This window comes from Equus caballus, chromosome 1 (assembly GCF_041296265.1).
Source record: "Equus caballus isolate H_3958 breed thoroughbred chromosome 1, TB-T2T, whole genome shotgun sequence".
Classification (NCBI taxonomy): domain Eukaryota; kingdom Metazoa; phylum Chordata; class Mammalia; order Perissodactyla; family Equidae; genus Equus; species Equus caballus.
In genome coordinates, this window is record NC_091684.1 from 130,730,057 (window position 1) to 130,749,209 (window position 19,153).

General features: G+C 34.7%; 1 protein-coding gene across 7 annotated transcripts in view; it reads right to left on the reverse strand.

Moving 5' to 3' along the window:
- PEAK1 (pseudopodium enriched atypical kinase 1) overlaps nt 1–19,153 on the reverse strand; it is a 296,044-nt gene that overhangs the window by 133,662 nt on the left and 143,229 nt on the right. For 3 of the 7 annotated variants that reach the window (XM_070232875.1, XM_070232881.1, XM_023653068.2), the window contains exon 3: nt 559–669. The exons of the other annotated variants lie outside the window; for them this stretch is intronic. The gene's annotated coding sequence lies outside the window, so the exon portion shown is untranslated. The remainder of the gene's footprint in view (nt 1–558; nt 670–19,153) is intronic. 7 annotated transcript variants of the gene reach the window in all.

Consider the following 19,153-nt stretch of genomic DNA (forward strand, 5'->3'; position numbering starts at 1 on the left):
AGAGATCAAGTAAAACAGGACGTCCTTTCATAAAATCTTACAATGACTAAAATTTAATTCCAAATGTCACAAAATTGTTCATTGGAGTTGACAATCATTGCCAGATATTCCAAGCTGAGAGAGACTGTGGACTTTACAGAGTGTTCCTGTCACATTTCATTGTATCCCCTGGGCTCTTTTAACATTCTTACTTCAGTGCATTTCATTTCAAAGGACAACTCTCTAGGCTATTACAAGGTTTCTGAGCCATTCTTCAATCCTACATTTCAATATCTGAGAGTAAAAACAGCTAATAATAATGGCAGCCTGGTTATATGTTTCTATTTGCACTCATTCAAATATTTTCTGAGAAATAGATGGGCATTTTGAAGTTGCAGGAAATGAGCAGAATAACTAGAAAGCTGTGGGACCCAGGAATTAAAGCAACTTTAGTGTCCCTGATGCATGAAACAATCTAATCCTAATTATAGCCAGCTGGAGACAGCTCCATTTTCAGGGATGCTAAGATCATTAGCCAAACACAATGATACCAATTTGCTGATAAGTAAATGTGCATACCTTTATCATTTGTATCATTCAGAAGAACAAGTATGCCACTTGCCATAACATAACTTCCTGAATTCTTTAAAAAGTTTAAACTCATGTCCAAATACAGCTACAATTATTCACCTATCGACAACAGAGAAAAATTATTTTCTTTCAGTTCTTCAAATTGTTTAAATGTTCATAAATTATTAATGTTCATATACATTACAAAATAGGTCTTAATTTTTCAAATCTTTACTATAAAAGTAGATCCACAGCAGTACTAACAGTCAAATTGATAATAACAACTTAATTTAGAGGCCTACACTAAACATTAAGAAGTCCTGACTCCTGCTGTACTGAATATACATTTACATGGTAAATTATCTGACATTGATTTTTAATATATGAGACTCCCTCAAAAACAAATTCTATGGCCAATAAGCACACAGAAGTGTTCAGAGTCACTAGTCATCAGTGAAAAGCAAATTAAAATTCCAACAAAATACCACTACAAACTGACTAGAATGGCTAAAATGATACATTGTAACAATACCAAATTCTGTAAAGGATGTGAAGTAACTGGAACCCTAATATCTTAAACGTAAGAGTGAAAAACACAATCAAGGACATTTATGCAAAACCAATAGCTAACATTATATTCAATGGTGAAAGACTGAAAGATTTCCCCCTAAGATCAAGAACAAGACAAGGATTCCCACTTTCACCACTGCTGTTCAACATTGTCCTGGACATTCTAGCCAGAGCAATTAGGCAAGAAAAAAATAAAAGCCATGCAAACTGAAAAGGAAGAACTGAAATTATCTTTACTCACAGATCACATGATCTGATAGAAAAAAAATTCTAAAGAACACACACACGAAAAACTACTGGAGTTAATAAAAGAATGTAGCACAGTTGCAGGATACAAGATCAACACACAAAAATCAGTTGTATTTCTATACACTAAAAATGAACAAGTTGAAAATGAAATTAAGAGAACAATTCCATCTACGATAGCATAAAAAAGAATAAAATACTTAGGAATAAATTTAACCAAGGAGGTGCAAGACTGTACAATAACAACCACAAAACATTACTGAGAAAAATTAAAGGAAATCTAAATAAATGGAAAGACATCTCATGTTCACGGATTGGAAAACTTAATACGGTTAGGATGTCAACATTCCCCAAATTGATTTGGTGGTTCAATGCATTCCCTATCAAAATCTTAACTGCCCTTTATGTATAAATTGACAAGCTGACTGTAAAATTCATATGGATTCTCAAGGGACCCTGAATAACCAAGACAATCCTGAAAAAGAGAAACAAAGTTGGAAGACTCATACTCTTCAAATTCAAAACTTATTACAAAGCTACAGTAATCAAAACAGTGTGGTACTGCCATAAGGACAGACAAAGGGAATAGAATTGGGAGTCCAGAAATAAACCCAGCCATGGTCAACTCAGTTTTGACAAGGGTGCCAAGACCATTCAATGGGGAAAAGAATAGTCTCTTCAAAAAATAGTGCTGGTACAATTAATATCAACACGTAAAAGAATGAAGCTGGACCCCTACCTCATATTATATGCAAAAATTAACTCAAAATGCATCAATGACCCAAATGTAAGCCCTAAAACTATAAAATTTTTAGAAGAAAACAGAGGAAAACTTCATTATTTTGGACTTGGCAATTGATGCTTAGATATGACACCAAAAGCACAAGCAACAAAAGAAAATATACATATATTAGGCTCCATCAAAATTAAAAACTTTTGTGCATCAAAAGACACTTCTAAGAAAGTGAAAAGACAACCTACAGAATGGGAGAAAATATTTGGAAATCATGTATGTAATAAAAGGCTTGTATCCAGGATATATAAAGAAAGAACTCTCATAATTCAACAACAAAAAGACAAGTAACCCAATTTAAAAATGGGCAAAGGACTTGAATCCACTCCTCCAAAACAGACACAAAATGGCCAAAAAGCAAATGAAAAGGTGCTCACTGTCATCAGTCATAAGTAAAATGCAAATCAAAATCACAATGAGATACCACTTTAATCCACTAGGATGGCCATAATCATAAGAACAAAAAATAACAAGGATTGGTGATGATGTGGGTCTCACACATTGCTGATGGGAATGTAAAATGGTATAGCCACTGTGGAAAACAGTGTGGCAGTTCCTCACAATGTTAAACATAGACTTACAATACAACCCAGCAATTCTACTGCTAGGTATATACCCCAAAGAACCAAAAAGAGGGACTCAAACAGATACTTGTATGTGAATGTTCATAGTGGCATTATTCACAACAGCCAAAAGGTGGAAGCAACTCAAGTGTCTACTGAAAGATGAATGGGTAAACAAAATGTGGTAAATACATATGATGAAATATCATTCAGCCATAAAAATGAATGAAGTACTGAAACACGGTACAACATGGATGAAACTCAAAAACATCATGCTAATTTAAGGAAGCCAGACACAAAAGGCCTCATATTGTATGATTCCATTTATATGAAATATAGAGAACAGGTAAAACCATACAAATAGAAAGCAGAATAGGAGTTGACATAGGCTGGGGGAGCATGGGAATGGAGAATGACTGCTTAAAGGATAAGAGGTTTCCTTTTGGGGTGATGAAAATGTTTTGCAACTTGACAGAAGTGGTGGTTGCACAACATAGTGAAGGTACTAAATGCCATTGAATTGTGGCTTTAACACGGTTAACTTTATGTTAAGTCAATTTTATCTCAATAAAAATAAATAAATGATTAAGAAAAAATTCTGGTGCCTCTTACTAGCAAAGTTATTATAACTATTCTGGGTCTTGCTCAAAGAGGACACACAGCAAAAAAGATTCAGAAATTACGAGAAGCAAACGATTACAGTTGCATTACAAAAAATTATCTTTTATTTCACTTAGGAAAATATAAGACGAAATACCCTGAGGGATAAACAACCAGTAATCATAAATATTGTTCTGCTTAGTTTTCTATAGAATTACTGTTATAGAACTTTTGGTCGGACACACAATTTTTCTTGGCTCCAAAACTCCACTATAGGAAAAGTAAACAGTAAACAAGAGAGGAGACAATATCATTTGAGAGTTGTCAATGAAATTTTAGAAGCTGGAAAGTAGATGAACAGGTTCAAGTATTTGCTCAAATATCCCCTCCTCAATGAGTCCTATCCTTACCAACCTATTTAAAAAATTCAACCTCTACCCTGTCTACTACTTCCAATCTCACTATCATACTATACTTTTGCAGAGAGAAGATTACTAATGGGTAATGTAAGTTATTAGGTTTATTGTTGACATTTGTTTCCCCCCACTAGAATATATGCTCCATGAAGGTAGGTATTTTTGTCTGTTTTATTCCTTAATGAATCCTCAGTGCCTGTAACTGTGCTTAGCACATTATGAGTACTAAATAACTATCTGAGAGAATGAAGTAAATTAGCAGACCAAAGGAAACTAAACGCTAAGTGCCTGGGGAGGGAAGAGGAAGAGGAAGAAACCAGTAAGAATCATGTCATGTCTTAGGTAACAGAATTTGCAGGCAAGGACTTGTTGTAGGAATGAAAATAGGAGACTGCTTGAACGTTATTAATAACTCAGAGCCCAGAGACTCATAATATTCAAAATGCCCAGGATATTCAAAATTACTTGACATATGAAGAACCCCATGGGAAAAGACAATCAACAGATGCCAATGTTAAGATATCACAGATATTTCTGACAAAGACATTAAAGTGGCTATTAAAAAAAAAAACAACTTGAAAATGTAAGGGTAAAACCTCTTGAATCAAATGGAAAGCCAGAAAGTCCCAGCAAAGAAATGGAAGATATGAAGAACAACCAAATGGAAGTTTTGGAATTGAAAAATACATTTTAAATTTAAAAACTCACTAGGAGGGCTCCAAAGTAGATGATAAAGGAAATAGTCAGTGAACTTGAGGATAGTTCAATAGAAATTATACAATCTGAACAATAGAGAGAAATAAATTTGAGGAATAAAAATTGAAGAGAGCCTCAGGGACCTGTGGAAAAATAACCAAACGTCTAGCATCGATGTTACTGGAGGCCCATGAGGAAAGGAAACAGATTATGGTGCTATTATGGTGCTAAAAAAATAGTGGAAGAAATGATGTCTGAAACTTCCCAAATTTGGTAAAAGACATAAACCTATGGATTAAAAAAGCTCAGTGAACTCAACAAAGGATAAGCTCAAAGAAATCCACACCAGGACATCATAATCAACTGGTGAAAACTAAAGACAGAAACACAGCTTGAAACCAGTCAAAGAAAAACAATACCCTTACAGAATTGATTTGAATGACTATAGATTTCTCATCAGGAATTGGGGAAGGCCAGTAGGAAGTGGCACAATATTTTAAAAGTGCTGAAAGAAAAGAACTGTCAACCATGAATTCTATATTCAACAAAAACGTACTTCAGGTATAAATGTCAAATAAAGAAACTTTAGATAAAGGAGAACAAGAGAAAAGGCTGCCAGCAGATACGCTATAAAAGAACTGCTTTTTCTGTTGTTCAGGCAAAGAGAAATGCTATCACAAGGAAATCTGGAAGATTAGGAATAAAGAATGAGAAAGAGAAATGATAAATACCTGGATAAACATAACAAACTATTTTTGTCTCAAGTTCTTTAAAATATGTTTGACAGCTGAAAGCAAAAAATTATAATATTGTCTGATATTTTCAATACATGGAGTATAATATATAAGGGAAACATAAAGAGGGAAAAGATACAGCCAGTTATATGGTCATACAGCTTCTACATTTTACTTGAAGTGGTAAAATATTGAGTCTAAGTGGATATAAGAAGTTTAGTATGTACATTGTAATCCCTAGAGCATCCACCAAAAAATTTTTTTACAAAGATGTAGTAAAAAACACAATACATATATTAAATGGAATATCAAAAGATGTTCAAACAAGGCAGAGAAGGGAAAACGGAATGAAAAACAGAGGGAACCAACAGAAAATAAATGGCAGATGTAAATTCAAATATGTCAATTACATTAAATGCAAATAGTATAAACATGCCACTTAAAAGAGATAATCAGAATAGATTTAAAAAATCATGACCCAATTATTTGGTATGTACAAGAAACTCACTTCAAATTTAATGATATAGGTAGGTTAAAAGGAAAAAGATATAATATGAAAACACTAATCAAAATAAAACTGGAGTGGTTATATTATCAAGTAGACTTCAGAGTAAAGAGAATTAACAAGGATAAAGAGGAACCTATATAATGATGAAAATGTCAATTCACCAAGAAGGCTTAACAACTCAAATGTGTATAAACCTAACAACAGAGAGTCAAAATACAAGAAGCAAAAATTGACAGATCTGAATGGAGAAACAGACAAACCTACAGTTACAGTTGAAAACTTCAACACTACTCCCTCAGTAAACAATAGTGGATAAAAAAAATCAGCAAGGATATAGAAGAGCTAAACAACACCATCCACCAAATTAATCTAATTGACATTTACAGAACACTTCATCCAACAACAGTATAATATACTTTTCAAGTACATTCACCAGATACACCATCACCCAGGTCATAAAAGAAAACTTAAGAAATTTAAAAGAATAGAAATCATAAAGAATGTTTTCTGACCATAAAAACAGACATTAATAACAGAAAGTTAACAAGAAAATCTCGAAACACTTGGAAAGTGTCTAAACAAATAATCCATGATTCAAGAGAAAGATTCAAGGGAAATTAGAAAATATTTTGAACTGAACAAAAATAAATTACAAACTTTCAAAATTTGTGGGAGGTAGTTAAAGCAGTGCTTATAGGGAAACTTACAGTATTAAACACTTTTATTACAAAAGAAAAGTCTGAAACCAATAATCTAATAATCTAAGATTCCACCATGAAAAAACTAGAATAAGACCAAAATAAACCCAAAGCATGCAGAAGTAAGAAAATAATAAAGATAAGCATAGAAATAACTGAAATAGAAAAGAGAAAAACAATAAAACCTAAAGCTATTTTTTTTTTGGTGAGGAAGATTGGCCCATAGCTAACATCTGTGCCAATATTCCTCTATTTTGTATGTAAGATGCCACCACAGTATGGCTTAATGAGCGGTGTGTAGGTCCACGCCCAGGATCTGAACCTACAAACACCAGGCCACCCAAGTGGAGAACACAAACTTAACCACTACACCACCACGCTGGCTCCTAAAGCTGATTCTTTGAAAAGATTAATAAAATTGATACATCTCTAGCAAGACTGACAAATAAAAGAGACAGGACACAAATTACCAATATCAGGAATGAAAGATGAGATATCACTACAGACCTTGCAGATATTAAGAAAAGATAAAAAGGGAAGACTAGAAACAACTCTACACACATAAATTTGACAAGTTAGATAAAATCAATCAATCCCTTGAAAATCACAAGCTACCAAGACTCACCTCAGATGACACAGATAGCCCCGTAACTATGAAAGAAAGCGAATTTGTAGTTGAAAGCCTTCCTTGAACACATACACACCCCTCCAGGACTAAACGGTTTCACTGTCAAATTCTACCAAACATTTAAAGAACAAATAGCAGCAATTTTGGAGCAGCAATTTTGGACAATCTAGTCTAGAAAACAGAAGAGGAGGGAATACCTCCAACTCATTTTATGAGATCTACTTCCCCCTGATGCCAAAACCAGGCAAAACAGTATGAAAAAAAAATTTCAATCAATCAAGACTAGACCCATATCTCTCATGAAAATAAATATAAAAGCCTTCAACAAAATGTTAGAAAATCAAATCCAACAATACATGAAAAGAATAATGAACCATAAACAAGTGGGGTTCATTCTAGGAATGTAAGTCAAATTCAATATTCAAAAATTAATCAATGCAATCCACCATGCTAACAGCCCAAAGAAGAAAATCTAGTCATACCAACTGATATAAAAAATTTATTTGACAAAATCCAACACCCATTCATAATGAAAACTCTCAGCCAACCAGGAATAGAAGAGAACTTCTTCCACATGTTTAAAGGGCATATATGAAAACCTACAGCTAACATTGTAGTGAAAAACTGAACACTTTCCCCCCACAGTAGGGAACTAGGCAAGGATGTACACTCAGTATTATCCTGGAAGTCCTAGATAGTGCAAATAAGGCAAGAAAAAGACACAGATTGGAAAGGAAGAACTAAAACTGTGCCAATTTGTAGATGACACTGAAGTTGTGTACACAGAAAATCCCAAAGAATCTACAAAAAATCTCTTAGAATTAGTAAGTGAGTATTGGAAGGTTGCAGGATACAGGTCAACACACAAAAATCAACTGCATTTCTACATACAAGCAATACACAAATGGGTACTAAAAATTTTAAAAAATACCTTTTAGAACAGCTCTAGAAAAAAGAATAAAAACGAAATCCTTTGGTATAAATCTAAGAATACAGGTACAGCAGCTGTATGCTAAGAACTATAAAACATGAATGGAAGAAATTAAGGACTTACATAAATGGAGACATACTATGTTCATTGGTTGGAAGAGCAAACATAGTAAAAATGTCAATTTTCCCCAGAATGATCTACAGATTTAATATAATTCCAATCAAAATTCTGTTTTTTTTCTACTGAACAATATACCATGAAAATTTTCCCATATCAATAAACATTCTTTTATAACATCATTTTAAATGGCAGTATATTCTTTCATTTTCTAGATTTACCCTAAAATCAGTTATCCATTTCTTTATATTTTGATGTTTAAGTTGTTCCAGATTTTCTCTAGTATAAATATGCTTTAGTGAACACCCTCCTAATTTAATCCTTGCAAATATCTTTATCTCCTTAAGTTATATAGGTACATAGATTTTAAAAACTTTTGATATACATTTGTCAAAATGCCCTCAGAAAGGTCTTTTATTTTTAAATTTTGACTCAAAATTTACTTCCTCTGCAAAACTTTCTCTGATTAGCCCTTTCCTATTGTTCTATCTGTGTAACTCTTTGGTCTCAATAAATTAGTTATATTTATTGAAACTTATAAGCAGTTACTGCTTTAATAAGACATTAAGCCTCTAGGCTATTTGCTTACAAAGTACATAATATGTCTTAGAGGAAATCTAAGAGAGGAGAAAATACACAGAGTATTGATAAACTTATGGGCTATAAAATGGCCAAGAAAGGTGGCATAAAAAAATGAGGTGTTGGAATTAAGTGGGTAACTCTAATTTCCAGGAATGGAGCATATTCTAATCATTTTTATATTTTCCTATTGTTCTGGTTTGTAAGCCCATTAAAACCCCGTGGCTGCAGGTAGGGTTTTTGCATTGTCTATATTATCTTCGGAATTAGTGAAAAAAGTTCAAGTTCTGGAAAATTCTGTCAAATTTTCCATATCCTCAAAATTCATATATGCCCTCTCTAGATTTCTGTCATGACTCACTTATAAAGCATGAAATTGAATGCTGATGTCTTGTGAGTGAAAAGGGTAATAACAACTCAGCAGCACTGCCTATTGTGTTTTATTCTACTTGTAAAAAGAAATCACATACATTAAAATAAGACTAAAGTCTCAAACTGCATTTTCAGAATTTGACATTACTGCCAAACAATTAGCTAGTACTAATTAGGTCCAACATTGTGAATGTTTCATTAAGAAAATATTAATTAGCTCTGTTAATTATGAATGTCACAGGAAAGCCCAGCTACTGGCACTCTGATCGTGCTGTTATTTGTTTTTAGGAATCATTTGCTGAGAATCGTTTCCTCTAGTTTTATTTCTATGCTTCAAATATATAAGCTTAAAACATGGTGGCTCCTCGTATTGCCTGTTTCCTGCAAATATTAACCAAATATGTTAAAGCAGGAGCATATTTTACATAACCACATATGTCAGACTAAATTTGAGCCAAGAAGGAGAACGAATGCAACTCACATCTGATTTATATTTGGCAAATATACAGATATAAGCTTCTGGTTTGAATGCCTACATGCTATTTCCATGGCAACTGCACAAACATTTTCCTCATAACACACAGCCATCTTCATTCTTTACATCCCATTATTTATTTTTTCCACTCTCAGGGGAAAATCTAATTTATTCCCCAGGATAAATCAATCAATGATTTTCTTAATCAGTGGCATTTGAAGAGTAGGAGGCACAGTTCTTTTTATGGAAAAGCAATTTCCACCAACGCTCTTGCTATGTGATATAAGACTGGGGGAGAATAAAAGTAGTACTCGCTTTAAGGAAAGTGTGAGAAGTTGCAATGAATAATTCTTCAAAGAGAGATGGGAATGTGCATTAGAAACCTGCAGAAGGTTGGCCAAAGTGATCACACACAACTCCAACTTCTCTTTTCCACATGCGTGAAGTACTAGGGAGACTCCTTTGTGGGGGGAAAAAGTGATCCTTCATTCCTACAGAGCTTTGGCAGTCTCTGAAAAAACTCCTTTGCTGCTTTCCTTGTGTGATAGAGCTTGTACAGAATGGTCTGTGACTAGAGGCAAGAGAAAGACTACTCCCTTTAAAGCAGATCCAATGACAGTTAAAAGGAAGGATAAAAGGAAACCACATCAGATTCCTTTGCTTTCTCTATTATTTGAGCCTGAGGTAACTAATACAGATTCAAATGGCAGCAGATGGAAGAGATCCCTTATTGGATTTTAGCTGACTATCAAATCAACAACAATTTCTCAAAGTCCTCAAAGAGACATTGGACTGGGACCGGCCCTGGTGCCAAGTGGTTAAGTTCGTGCGCTCCACTTTGGTAGCCTAGGCTTTCACTGGTGGGATCCTGGACACGGACATGGCACTGTTCATCAAGCCATGCTGAGGCGGCATCCCACATGCCACAACTAGAAGGACCCACAACCAAAAATACACAACTATGTACCGGGCGAGCTTTGGGGAGAAAAAGGACAAATAAACTCTTAAAAAAAAAAAGAGAGACAGTAGATCAACTAACACTCTTCAGTGCACTCAGCTCAGTGGACTAGCAGGGGAAACCCATTCGGGATTATATTAGCTGCTCCCCCACTCTGGGCTTCCCTGGCACCACTATGGTAGCACTTACTGTTTTGTTATTGTTTATATATGATTCCCTCAAGGACTTTTCTAATGCCCCTCCAATCCAACACAGTGCTCTGTGAATAGCAGAGTGCTTATTAAGCTAGTGGATTAAATAAATCTTTACTTATTTATCATGTATACACATTTTCTACAGTACATAATGCTCCTCAGTCCCAAATGATTAAACTGTCCTGCAATAATTCCCTATATCATTTTGATGTTTCAATTTTCATGGGAGTCTTATTACTTCCTCTGCTTCTACAAGGTGGATCCTTTCTCTCATTTATCTCTAAGGCCTAGGTCAAGGTACAGTCCAAGGACCTTTTGCTTCCTTTTGGTTTTGTTTTTAAATGTTCTAGTACCATTTGTTGAAAAGCCTAATCTTTTTTCATTGGATTGCTTCTGCATGTTTGTCAAAAATCAACTGACCATATAAGTATAGGTCTATTTTTGGACTGTTTATTCTTTTCCATGGATCTATGTGTCTATTATTTTAACAATAATATAATAATACACTGTTTGATTACTGCAGTTGTATCCTAAGTAATGATATCAGGTAGTCTGAGTCCTCCAACTCTGTTCCTGAGAGAGAACAATTGAAAAATTGTTCAAAATTGTTTTGGCTTTTCTAATTCTCTTGCCTTTCTGAATAAATTTTAGAAACAGCTTTGTCAACTGACAAAACAATTCCTGCTGGAATTTTGATAGGGATTTCATTCAATCTATAGAACAATTTGGGAGAACTGACATCTTAACAATATTGACTCTTCCAATAGTTGAGGACAGTATCATTCTCCATTTAGTGAGACCCTCTTTGATTTCTTTCATCAGTGCTTTGTAGGTTTCCAGTGCACAGATGTTGCACATATTTTATTTGATTTATACCCATATTTCATAATAATAGCACTATTATAAATGGTGGTTTTAAAAATTTCAACTTCCAATTATTAATTACTAGTATATAGAACTAAGATTTATTTTTATACAATGACTTTGTATTCTGTGACTTTGATAAATTTGCTTAGTAGTACTAACAGACTTTTGGGGTGGAAGCTTTGGGATTTTCTACATAGAAAATTATTTCATTTGCAACTAGAGTTTTATTTCTTCCTGTTCAAACTGCATTCCTTTTATATTCTTTTCTCTTCCTTTACAGAACTGGCTATGACCTCCAGTACAAAGGTGACAACCTTCTTTTGTTCCCATATTAGGAAGAAAGCATTCAGTTTTTCATCATGAAGTATGATATTAGCTGTAGGATATTTACATTTGCCTTTTATCAGGTTAAGGAAATTCTTTCTATTCCTAGTTTGCTGAGAGTTCTTTATCATGAATTGACGCAGTATCTAACTATTGAGATAATCGTTTTTTTCCTTTTAGTTTACTCATATGTGAATTGTACTGATTCATTTTTGAAGATTAAAACAACCTTCTATTCCCAGGATAAAGCCTACTTAGTTATAACGTATTATCTGTTCTACATATTGCTAGTTTTGATTTGCTAATATTTTGTATAGGATTTTTGTCTATGTCTGTAGTTAGTTGTCAATCTTGTAGTCTTTAGCTTGTTTTTGTCTTTGAGGAAGATCAGCCCTGAGCTAACATCTGCCAATCCTCCTCTTTCTGGCCCTGAGCTAACATCCGTGCCCATCTTCCTCCACTTTATATGTGGGACACCTGCCACAGCATGGCTTGATGACCGGTGCCATGTCCGTACCCGGGATTGGAACCAGCAGACCCCAGGCCACCAAAGTGGAACGTGTGCACTTAACTGCTGCGCTAACAGGCCAGCCCCTGGCTTGTTTTGATATTCAGGATAATATTGACTTTATAAAATGAGTTGGGAACTGCTCTTTCTATTTCCTGGCTGAGTGTGTGTAGAATTGGTATTCTTCCTTAAATGTTCGGTAAGATTTTCCAGGAAAGGCATCTGGGCCTGGAGTTTGCTTTAGTGGAAAGTTTTAAACTCCAAATTCAATTTCTTTAATACATTTGGACTATCCAGATAATCTGTTTTTTGAGAGCTTCAATAGTTTGGGTCTTTCAACAAATTTTTCCATTTAAGTTTTTGAATTTATGGGCTCAAAGTTTTGTTCATATCTTGATGGACTTTTGGGTTGTTTCCACCTTTTGGCTATTGTGAATAGTGCTGCTAAGAACATTTGTGTACAAATATTTGTTTGAGATCTTGTTTTCAATTCATATGCTAATTCTATGTTTAACTTTTTGAGAGATCATCTAAGTTTTTCACAGCAGCTGAAACATTTCACATTCCCACCAGCAACGTATGAAGGTTCCAATTTCTCCACATCCTTGCCAACACTTGCCATTTTCCTTTTTTCAGGTTATAGCCATCCTTGTGGATGTGGTGCGGTATCTCATTGTGGTTGGCATCTTTTTTTTTTTCCTTAACTTTGACACTTGCCTCATGATTTTGGGATGGTGTGCATGAGAATCCAGGAGTCCAGGTGATTTCCATCCTTGGCAGATGGGCAGTGGGGTGTAGAAAAAAATAATAGTTAAGAAAAGTATCTGGAACTAAAGATACTGACCGTGTATTTCCCAATTTTGCAACTAAACAAAGCATCTGTGTTGTTTCCTTTTAAACATTCCTCATGTGAAATTTACCTGTGTGTTAACACCAGTTATACAATGGCCATTACATATCATCGGAGAGTACTATAGTACCAGAATGTTTCATGTTTTCCTTCCTTTCTATCTGCCAAACAAATGGAAGGAAACAAAAGGTGGGCCTGACTCCAAGAAGAATGGGTTTCTTAGGGATCAAGTTTCCTTTCATTTTTACAATTTGGCATTTTCAGATAAGCTTTCCTGTGACCATATGCCAGAATTGTTAATCTTCAAAATGTACGAGCCAGAATGATCATACTAATTTTTTTCCTCCATTATTCTGTTGCTACTACATGGGGACAATTACTTCAGATTTAAAGTACCAGTGGGATTGGGAATAACTGGTTTGTCTTTTACAGGCAAGCATTGTTTCAGATTTCCAGTTTTTCACTGTTAGAAGAATGTGGTGGGTGAATTTCCCTTCTATTAACAGAAACAAGGAAGCTCTTTGCATTTATTATGCTCTTCAAACATTTCATATGGTTAGTGGTATTCCAGTTGATTGTCATTAACTTAAAACATCTATTGCTAATTACAATTGGCACAATGGCACAAAATGTGTTCTCAACACCCACAGTAATCCTCTCCTTCAAAACTGCTGCAGATTCCTATCTCTACCTGCATCATCCCACATGCCAGGGCCAAGCTCTTGGTGAAAGGAATTCTAAGCTCTTCTCAAAGTCCAGACAAACATCCTCTTCCTGGTTCATCTCATCATGAGGTTTTCAGAGGTTAATTCTTCCCACACAGCATGACTGGCTTCTTACTATATTGTAATGGGAGAATTTCTAACACATGATACAGTCACTTCTTGGTCATTTGACTCTACTAGAGAATATTTCTGCTACAATTATCTCAGAAGAAAAGAATTTTTAAAATCTAATGTTAGAGGAGATGTAAGCCTACAGAAATAATTGTTTTTCCAATGAAAATCTTAAAAAATATATTTGAAAATCTACAGAATGATGGAATTACATTCTTCCAAAACACAATGCAGATTTAACAAGAAGTCAGTGGTACTTTAGGTAGCAAGAGGAGAACACAAGAGAACAAAACAATAACGCAACAGCAAATCTCCACTACTGACCAGAGTATATTACCTACTCTTCTGTGCTCTATTTTATTTTGAGCTCATATGAAAAAACACAATTAAATTAATATTGCATTTTAATTAAAGATGCAAAATGTACATGTAGTATATCATCATTTGTACTATATATTGTTTATGAACACATGCAAAAGAATATATTTTCACCAACATCATAAAGCATTTTCTCTGGAGAAGGAAGGATAGGAATGAGATTGGAGAGTGATACAAAGAGGATTTCAACTGTTTCTAATTTGTTTCACTTCTTTTAGCAAGGATGACAAAATGTCAGCATTCAATTAATTCTTGGTGGTGAGATAATAGATATTTGTTATTCTGAATTCTTCTGAGGAAGAACTTTCTTTCTTGGAGTAAAGTAATATCTGACCAAAATACATTTTGATCTGTATAGTTTGAAAGAATACTTGAAGTGATACTGTAATTTCTGAGTGATATCGAGCAAGCACATTTGCCTCTAAGAGCTTCCATTTCCTTTTGTGTAAAGCAAGAGTGTCGAAATAAAATATCTTGGATAAACTCTTCAACTTTAAAGGTCTATGACTTTTTTTTCCCTAGAGGACGTAAGTATATCTCTGCACATGTTATTCCCTTTGCCTAGAATTCTTTTCCTCTAGCTTGTTCCCGGGCAGTAAACTCCTATGTATCCAGTAACACTCAGCACAAAGGATACCTTTGTGCTTTGGGAAGCCTTCCTTCACCCTTCCCTTGCAGGGAAAAGTACCAGCACAGCTCTCTGCTCATACTTCCATTAAGTACTTGATACACTGATGTATCTGTCTATTTATATATAGTAAGCCACTGAGGACAGGACCTGTACTGTATCCTTCTTTGTATCCTCTACCACAGTGACATGTTTACAGCCAAGAGAGATATAATAAATGCAAACCATTTAAACCAATGTTAGCATAAAGTGAATTAAAATTTTTTCACCTTTTGCAAATATTATTTTTCCCAAGTAAATGTATGATGAATGAATGAATGAATCAGTATATAAAATGGCATGAAATTCACTTCATCAGTTAGGTAGGTTGATCGTCCCGCTACGTTGACGGTAGGAGCATAACCCAGAAGATCTCTCAACATTCTCTCCAAAAGAATCCACAGAATCCTTTTGAATTTTATGGCCTTGGTTTAGAAAGCAAGGATGAGATAACTTTTCTTGTTCTGCTTTTGCTTTTCTTCATATTATGCAGCTTTTTAAGGGGACACGAAACACTTCTTACTTTAAAAATCTCAGAATATTAAGATACAATAAACGTTGGACTGAAAAACTGTTATAAATAAGTAAAACATTTGATCATATATATTTGGATATTATGCAATTGACTGCAACAGTTCATTCAAACCCTGTTCTCAAAGGAAGCCTCACTACAGTTCTTATGGTGGAGGAGGAATAGTGGAAGTGAGAGAGAACTTAGGGGAAAATAGCAAGCAATGCCTCCCAGAAACCCAAGGAAGCAGGAGGGTGGATCTCAGCACCCCTAATACTCTCTTGGGCCAATCTCCTCAGATTAGGCTCATGAAACAATTGCTAACAGGGAGATTCTTGGAATCAGTGCCATCGTCCTGCAAGTCTGCCTGCCAGCCACAAGACCCAGAAATGTCCTCAACAATATGTAAGCCAAAGTAGACAACTGCCATCAGATGGAATAGGAAGAATTTGGAACTCAAAGCTGCACCCTGAGAACTCCTCACTGGTATCTACATAGCTTACTCCAGTCATTTCATTAAGCCAGAAGTAACATGACTTTGTATTTTACAGGACTGAATTTTTTGGACCACACTGATTAATTATGATAGGGTTACTTTTTTAACTTTTCATTTTGAAATAGAAATTCATAGGAAGTTGCAAAGATAGGACAGAGAGGCCCCATAAACCCTTTAACAAAATGCCCCAATAATCACATCTTACTTAAATACAATATTAAAACAAAGAAACTAACCTTGGTAGAATGTATATGTATTCTATGTCATTTTATGACACATGTAGGTTACTGTAGCCATCACCACAACCAAGATACAGAACTACTCCTTCACTGTAAAGATCTCCCTTGTGCTATGTCTTTATAGCCACACACACCCACTGACCCCTCGACAGTCCCAAACTCATGGCAAAAACTAACCTGTTCTCCATCACTATAATTCTGTCATTTTGAGAATGTTATATAAATGAAATCATACAGCATGTAACCTTTTGAGACTGGCTTTTTTCACTCAGCATAGTATCTTTGAGATCCATCCAAGTTGTGGCGTGTATTAGTAGTTCATTCCTTTTTATTGCGGATATAGTATTCTATGGTATGGATGCAACACAGTTTAACCATTTACCTATTGTAGGACATTTTGGTTGGTCCAATTTGTGGTTATTACAAATGAAGCTGGTATGAACAATCACAAACATGTTTTTCTGCAGGCATAAGTTTTCACTCTACTGAGATAAATGTCCAAAGTCAATGGTCAAATGGTAAGTGTATGTTTAGTTTTGAAAGAAACTATCAAGTCATTTTCCGGAGCATCTGTACCACTTTACATTCCTGCCAGCAATGTGTGATGTAGTTTCTCTGCATCTTCACTAGCAGTTGCTATTGCCATTATTTAGTTCATCACGGTATTAATTTGCATTTCCCTAATAGCAAGTGATTGTTGATTATCTTTTCATGTACTTACTTGCCAATGACATTAAAAGAGAGTATATCCTCTTTGGTGAAATGTCTCTTCACGTCTCTTGCCTATTTTTGAATTTGATTGTTTTCTTAACTGTTGAGTTTTGAGAGTTATTTAGATATTTTCCATATGACTCGTTTGCATTCTCTTCCTTTTAACTGGGTCTTCTGCAGCGCAAAAGTTTTTAATTTTGATGAAGTCCGACATCAATTTTTCTTTTATGTATTGTACTTTGGTGTCATATCTGATTACTCTTCCTCAAGCTCTAGGTCCTAAAGATTTTTTTCTATGTTTGCTTCTAAAACATTTTATAGTTTTACACTTTACATTCAAATCTATGATCCATTTTGAGTTAATTTTTGTATAAGGTGTGAGAGTTAGGTTGAGGTTCTTTGTTTTTGCCCATGAATACCCAATTCCTCCTGCACCATTGGATGAAAAGACATTGCATTTTCCATTGACTTGCCCTTACACCTTTGTAAAAAAGATTTTTTAAAAATCAGCTGGCTATACTTGTGTGGACTATTTCTGGATTATTTATTTTGTTCCATTGATTTATTTGTCTATCTTGCTGCCAATACCAGTCTTGACTACTATGGCTTGCAGTGGGTGGAGTGATTCCTTTCATTTTTTCTTTTTCAAAATTGTTTCAGCAATTCTAATTCCTTTGCCTTTCCATACAAATTCTTAGAAATATATATACATATGAAAAATCTTGTCGGGGTTTTAGGAAGTGAGTTAAATCTATATATTAATTTGGGAAAAATTGATATTTTTAATATGTTGAGTTTTGATGATAGGTCTAATCATCTTAAACTTCAATGATAGGCTAATATAGACTCATGCATCGCTTAATGACAGAGATACGTTCATTGTGCAAACATCATAGAGTGTACTGGAGGGAAACAAAATTTGCCACACCAAAATGTATCTCTTTAACATGAGAATTATTTTAGGCTGATTATTTTTAAGAAACAAAAGACTCAGAAAGTTTTTCTTATTACCTTTCCCTTAACTGCCTAAAAGAATTCAGGTAAAAAAAACCTGTCTCAGGAAGTAAGCTATCATGTTAGCATAACATGAACTAGGTGGCAGACAGGGAAGAATTTAGAAAAGCCTGTTTGTTGGGCTCCCCTCTGTGTTCTTCTGTTTCTGTGTGGCCAAATAAACACTTGTTTTCCAAACGTTTGCTCCATTTCACCTACATGTGAATTGCCTTCCTTCATCCATTTGAAGTCCCTGACTCTCCCCACCCCCAACATCTTATTTTGTCTTTAGCTGAGGATGGTATTTAAGGTGAGGTCTTCAGCCATTTTGGTGAGTTACTCAGTTTTCCTGAGTTTCCTCCATGTATACGTGTTATTGAACTTTGTTTATCTTCTGTTAATGTCTCATGTCAATTTAATTCTTAGACCACCTAGAAGAACCTAGAAGAAACCAGGAAAATTTCTTTTTCCCCTACAGAACTAACACAAATCTTCATGGCATAGCCTACTATATGGTACTCATCTTATGGTACTAATGGTACTAATCTTACGGGACCACTGTCATATATGCAGTCCACTGTTGACCAAAATGTCGTTGTGTAGTGCATGACTGTACTTTGTCTTCCACAACCTGAATTAAGAAGCACCTATTTAAAGGGGACTGTATGTAAGTTTAATAGAAAAATTTATGCTAAAATAAACTGGTCTCTAGAATCATTACTATTTCAGTTTTCAGTGATAGTATCTGTCTCTGAGACTGACAAACAATGAAGAATTTTCTGGGGATAAAGAGAAAGGCAAACAAGACTTCTAGGGAGGACAGCTGAGTTAGAGGTCACTTTTGATTTTTTTTCCCCACTCATATCTCCTATCTTTCTGTGTCCTCTAAGTCTCTATCTCAAGTAAAATGTGAGTCTATCATCTTCAAATAACAGTAAAGTTATTTTTTCTAATTTTATGTTATATAATAACTAACACTTTAAGAATATAATCAAAACAATGACAAATTATTGGCAAAATAAAATTGATGCTGCAAAAGAAACATAATATGTACCTCAAGGGAGTATAATTTTACAAACCTGAAATGAGAATGCTGCTAATGATAAGAACTTCTTATCTGCCACTAGGTAAAGAAGCAACTTCAAC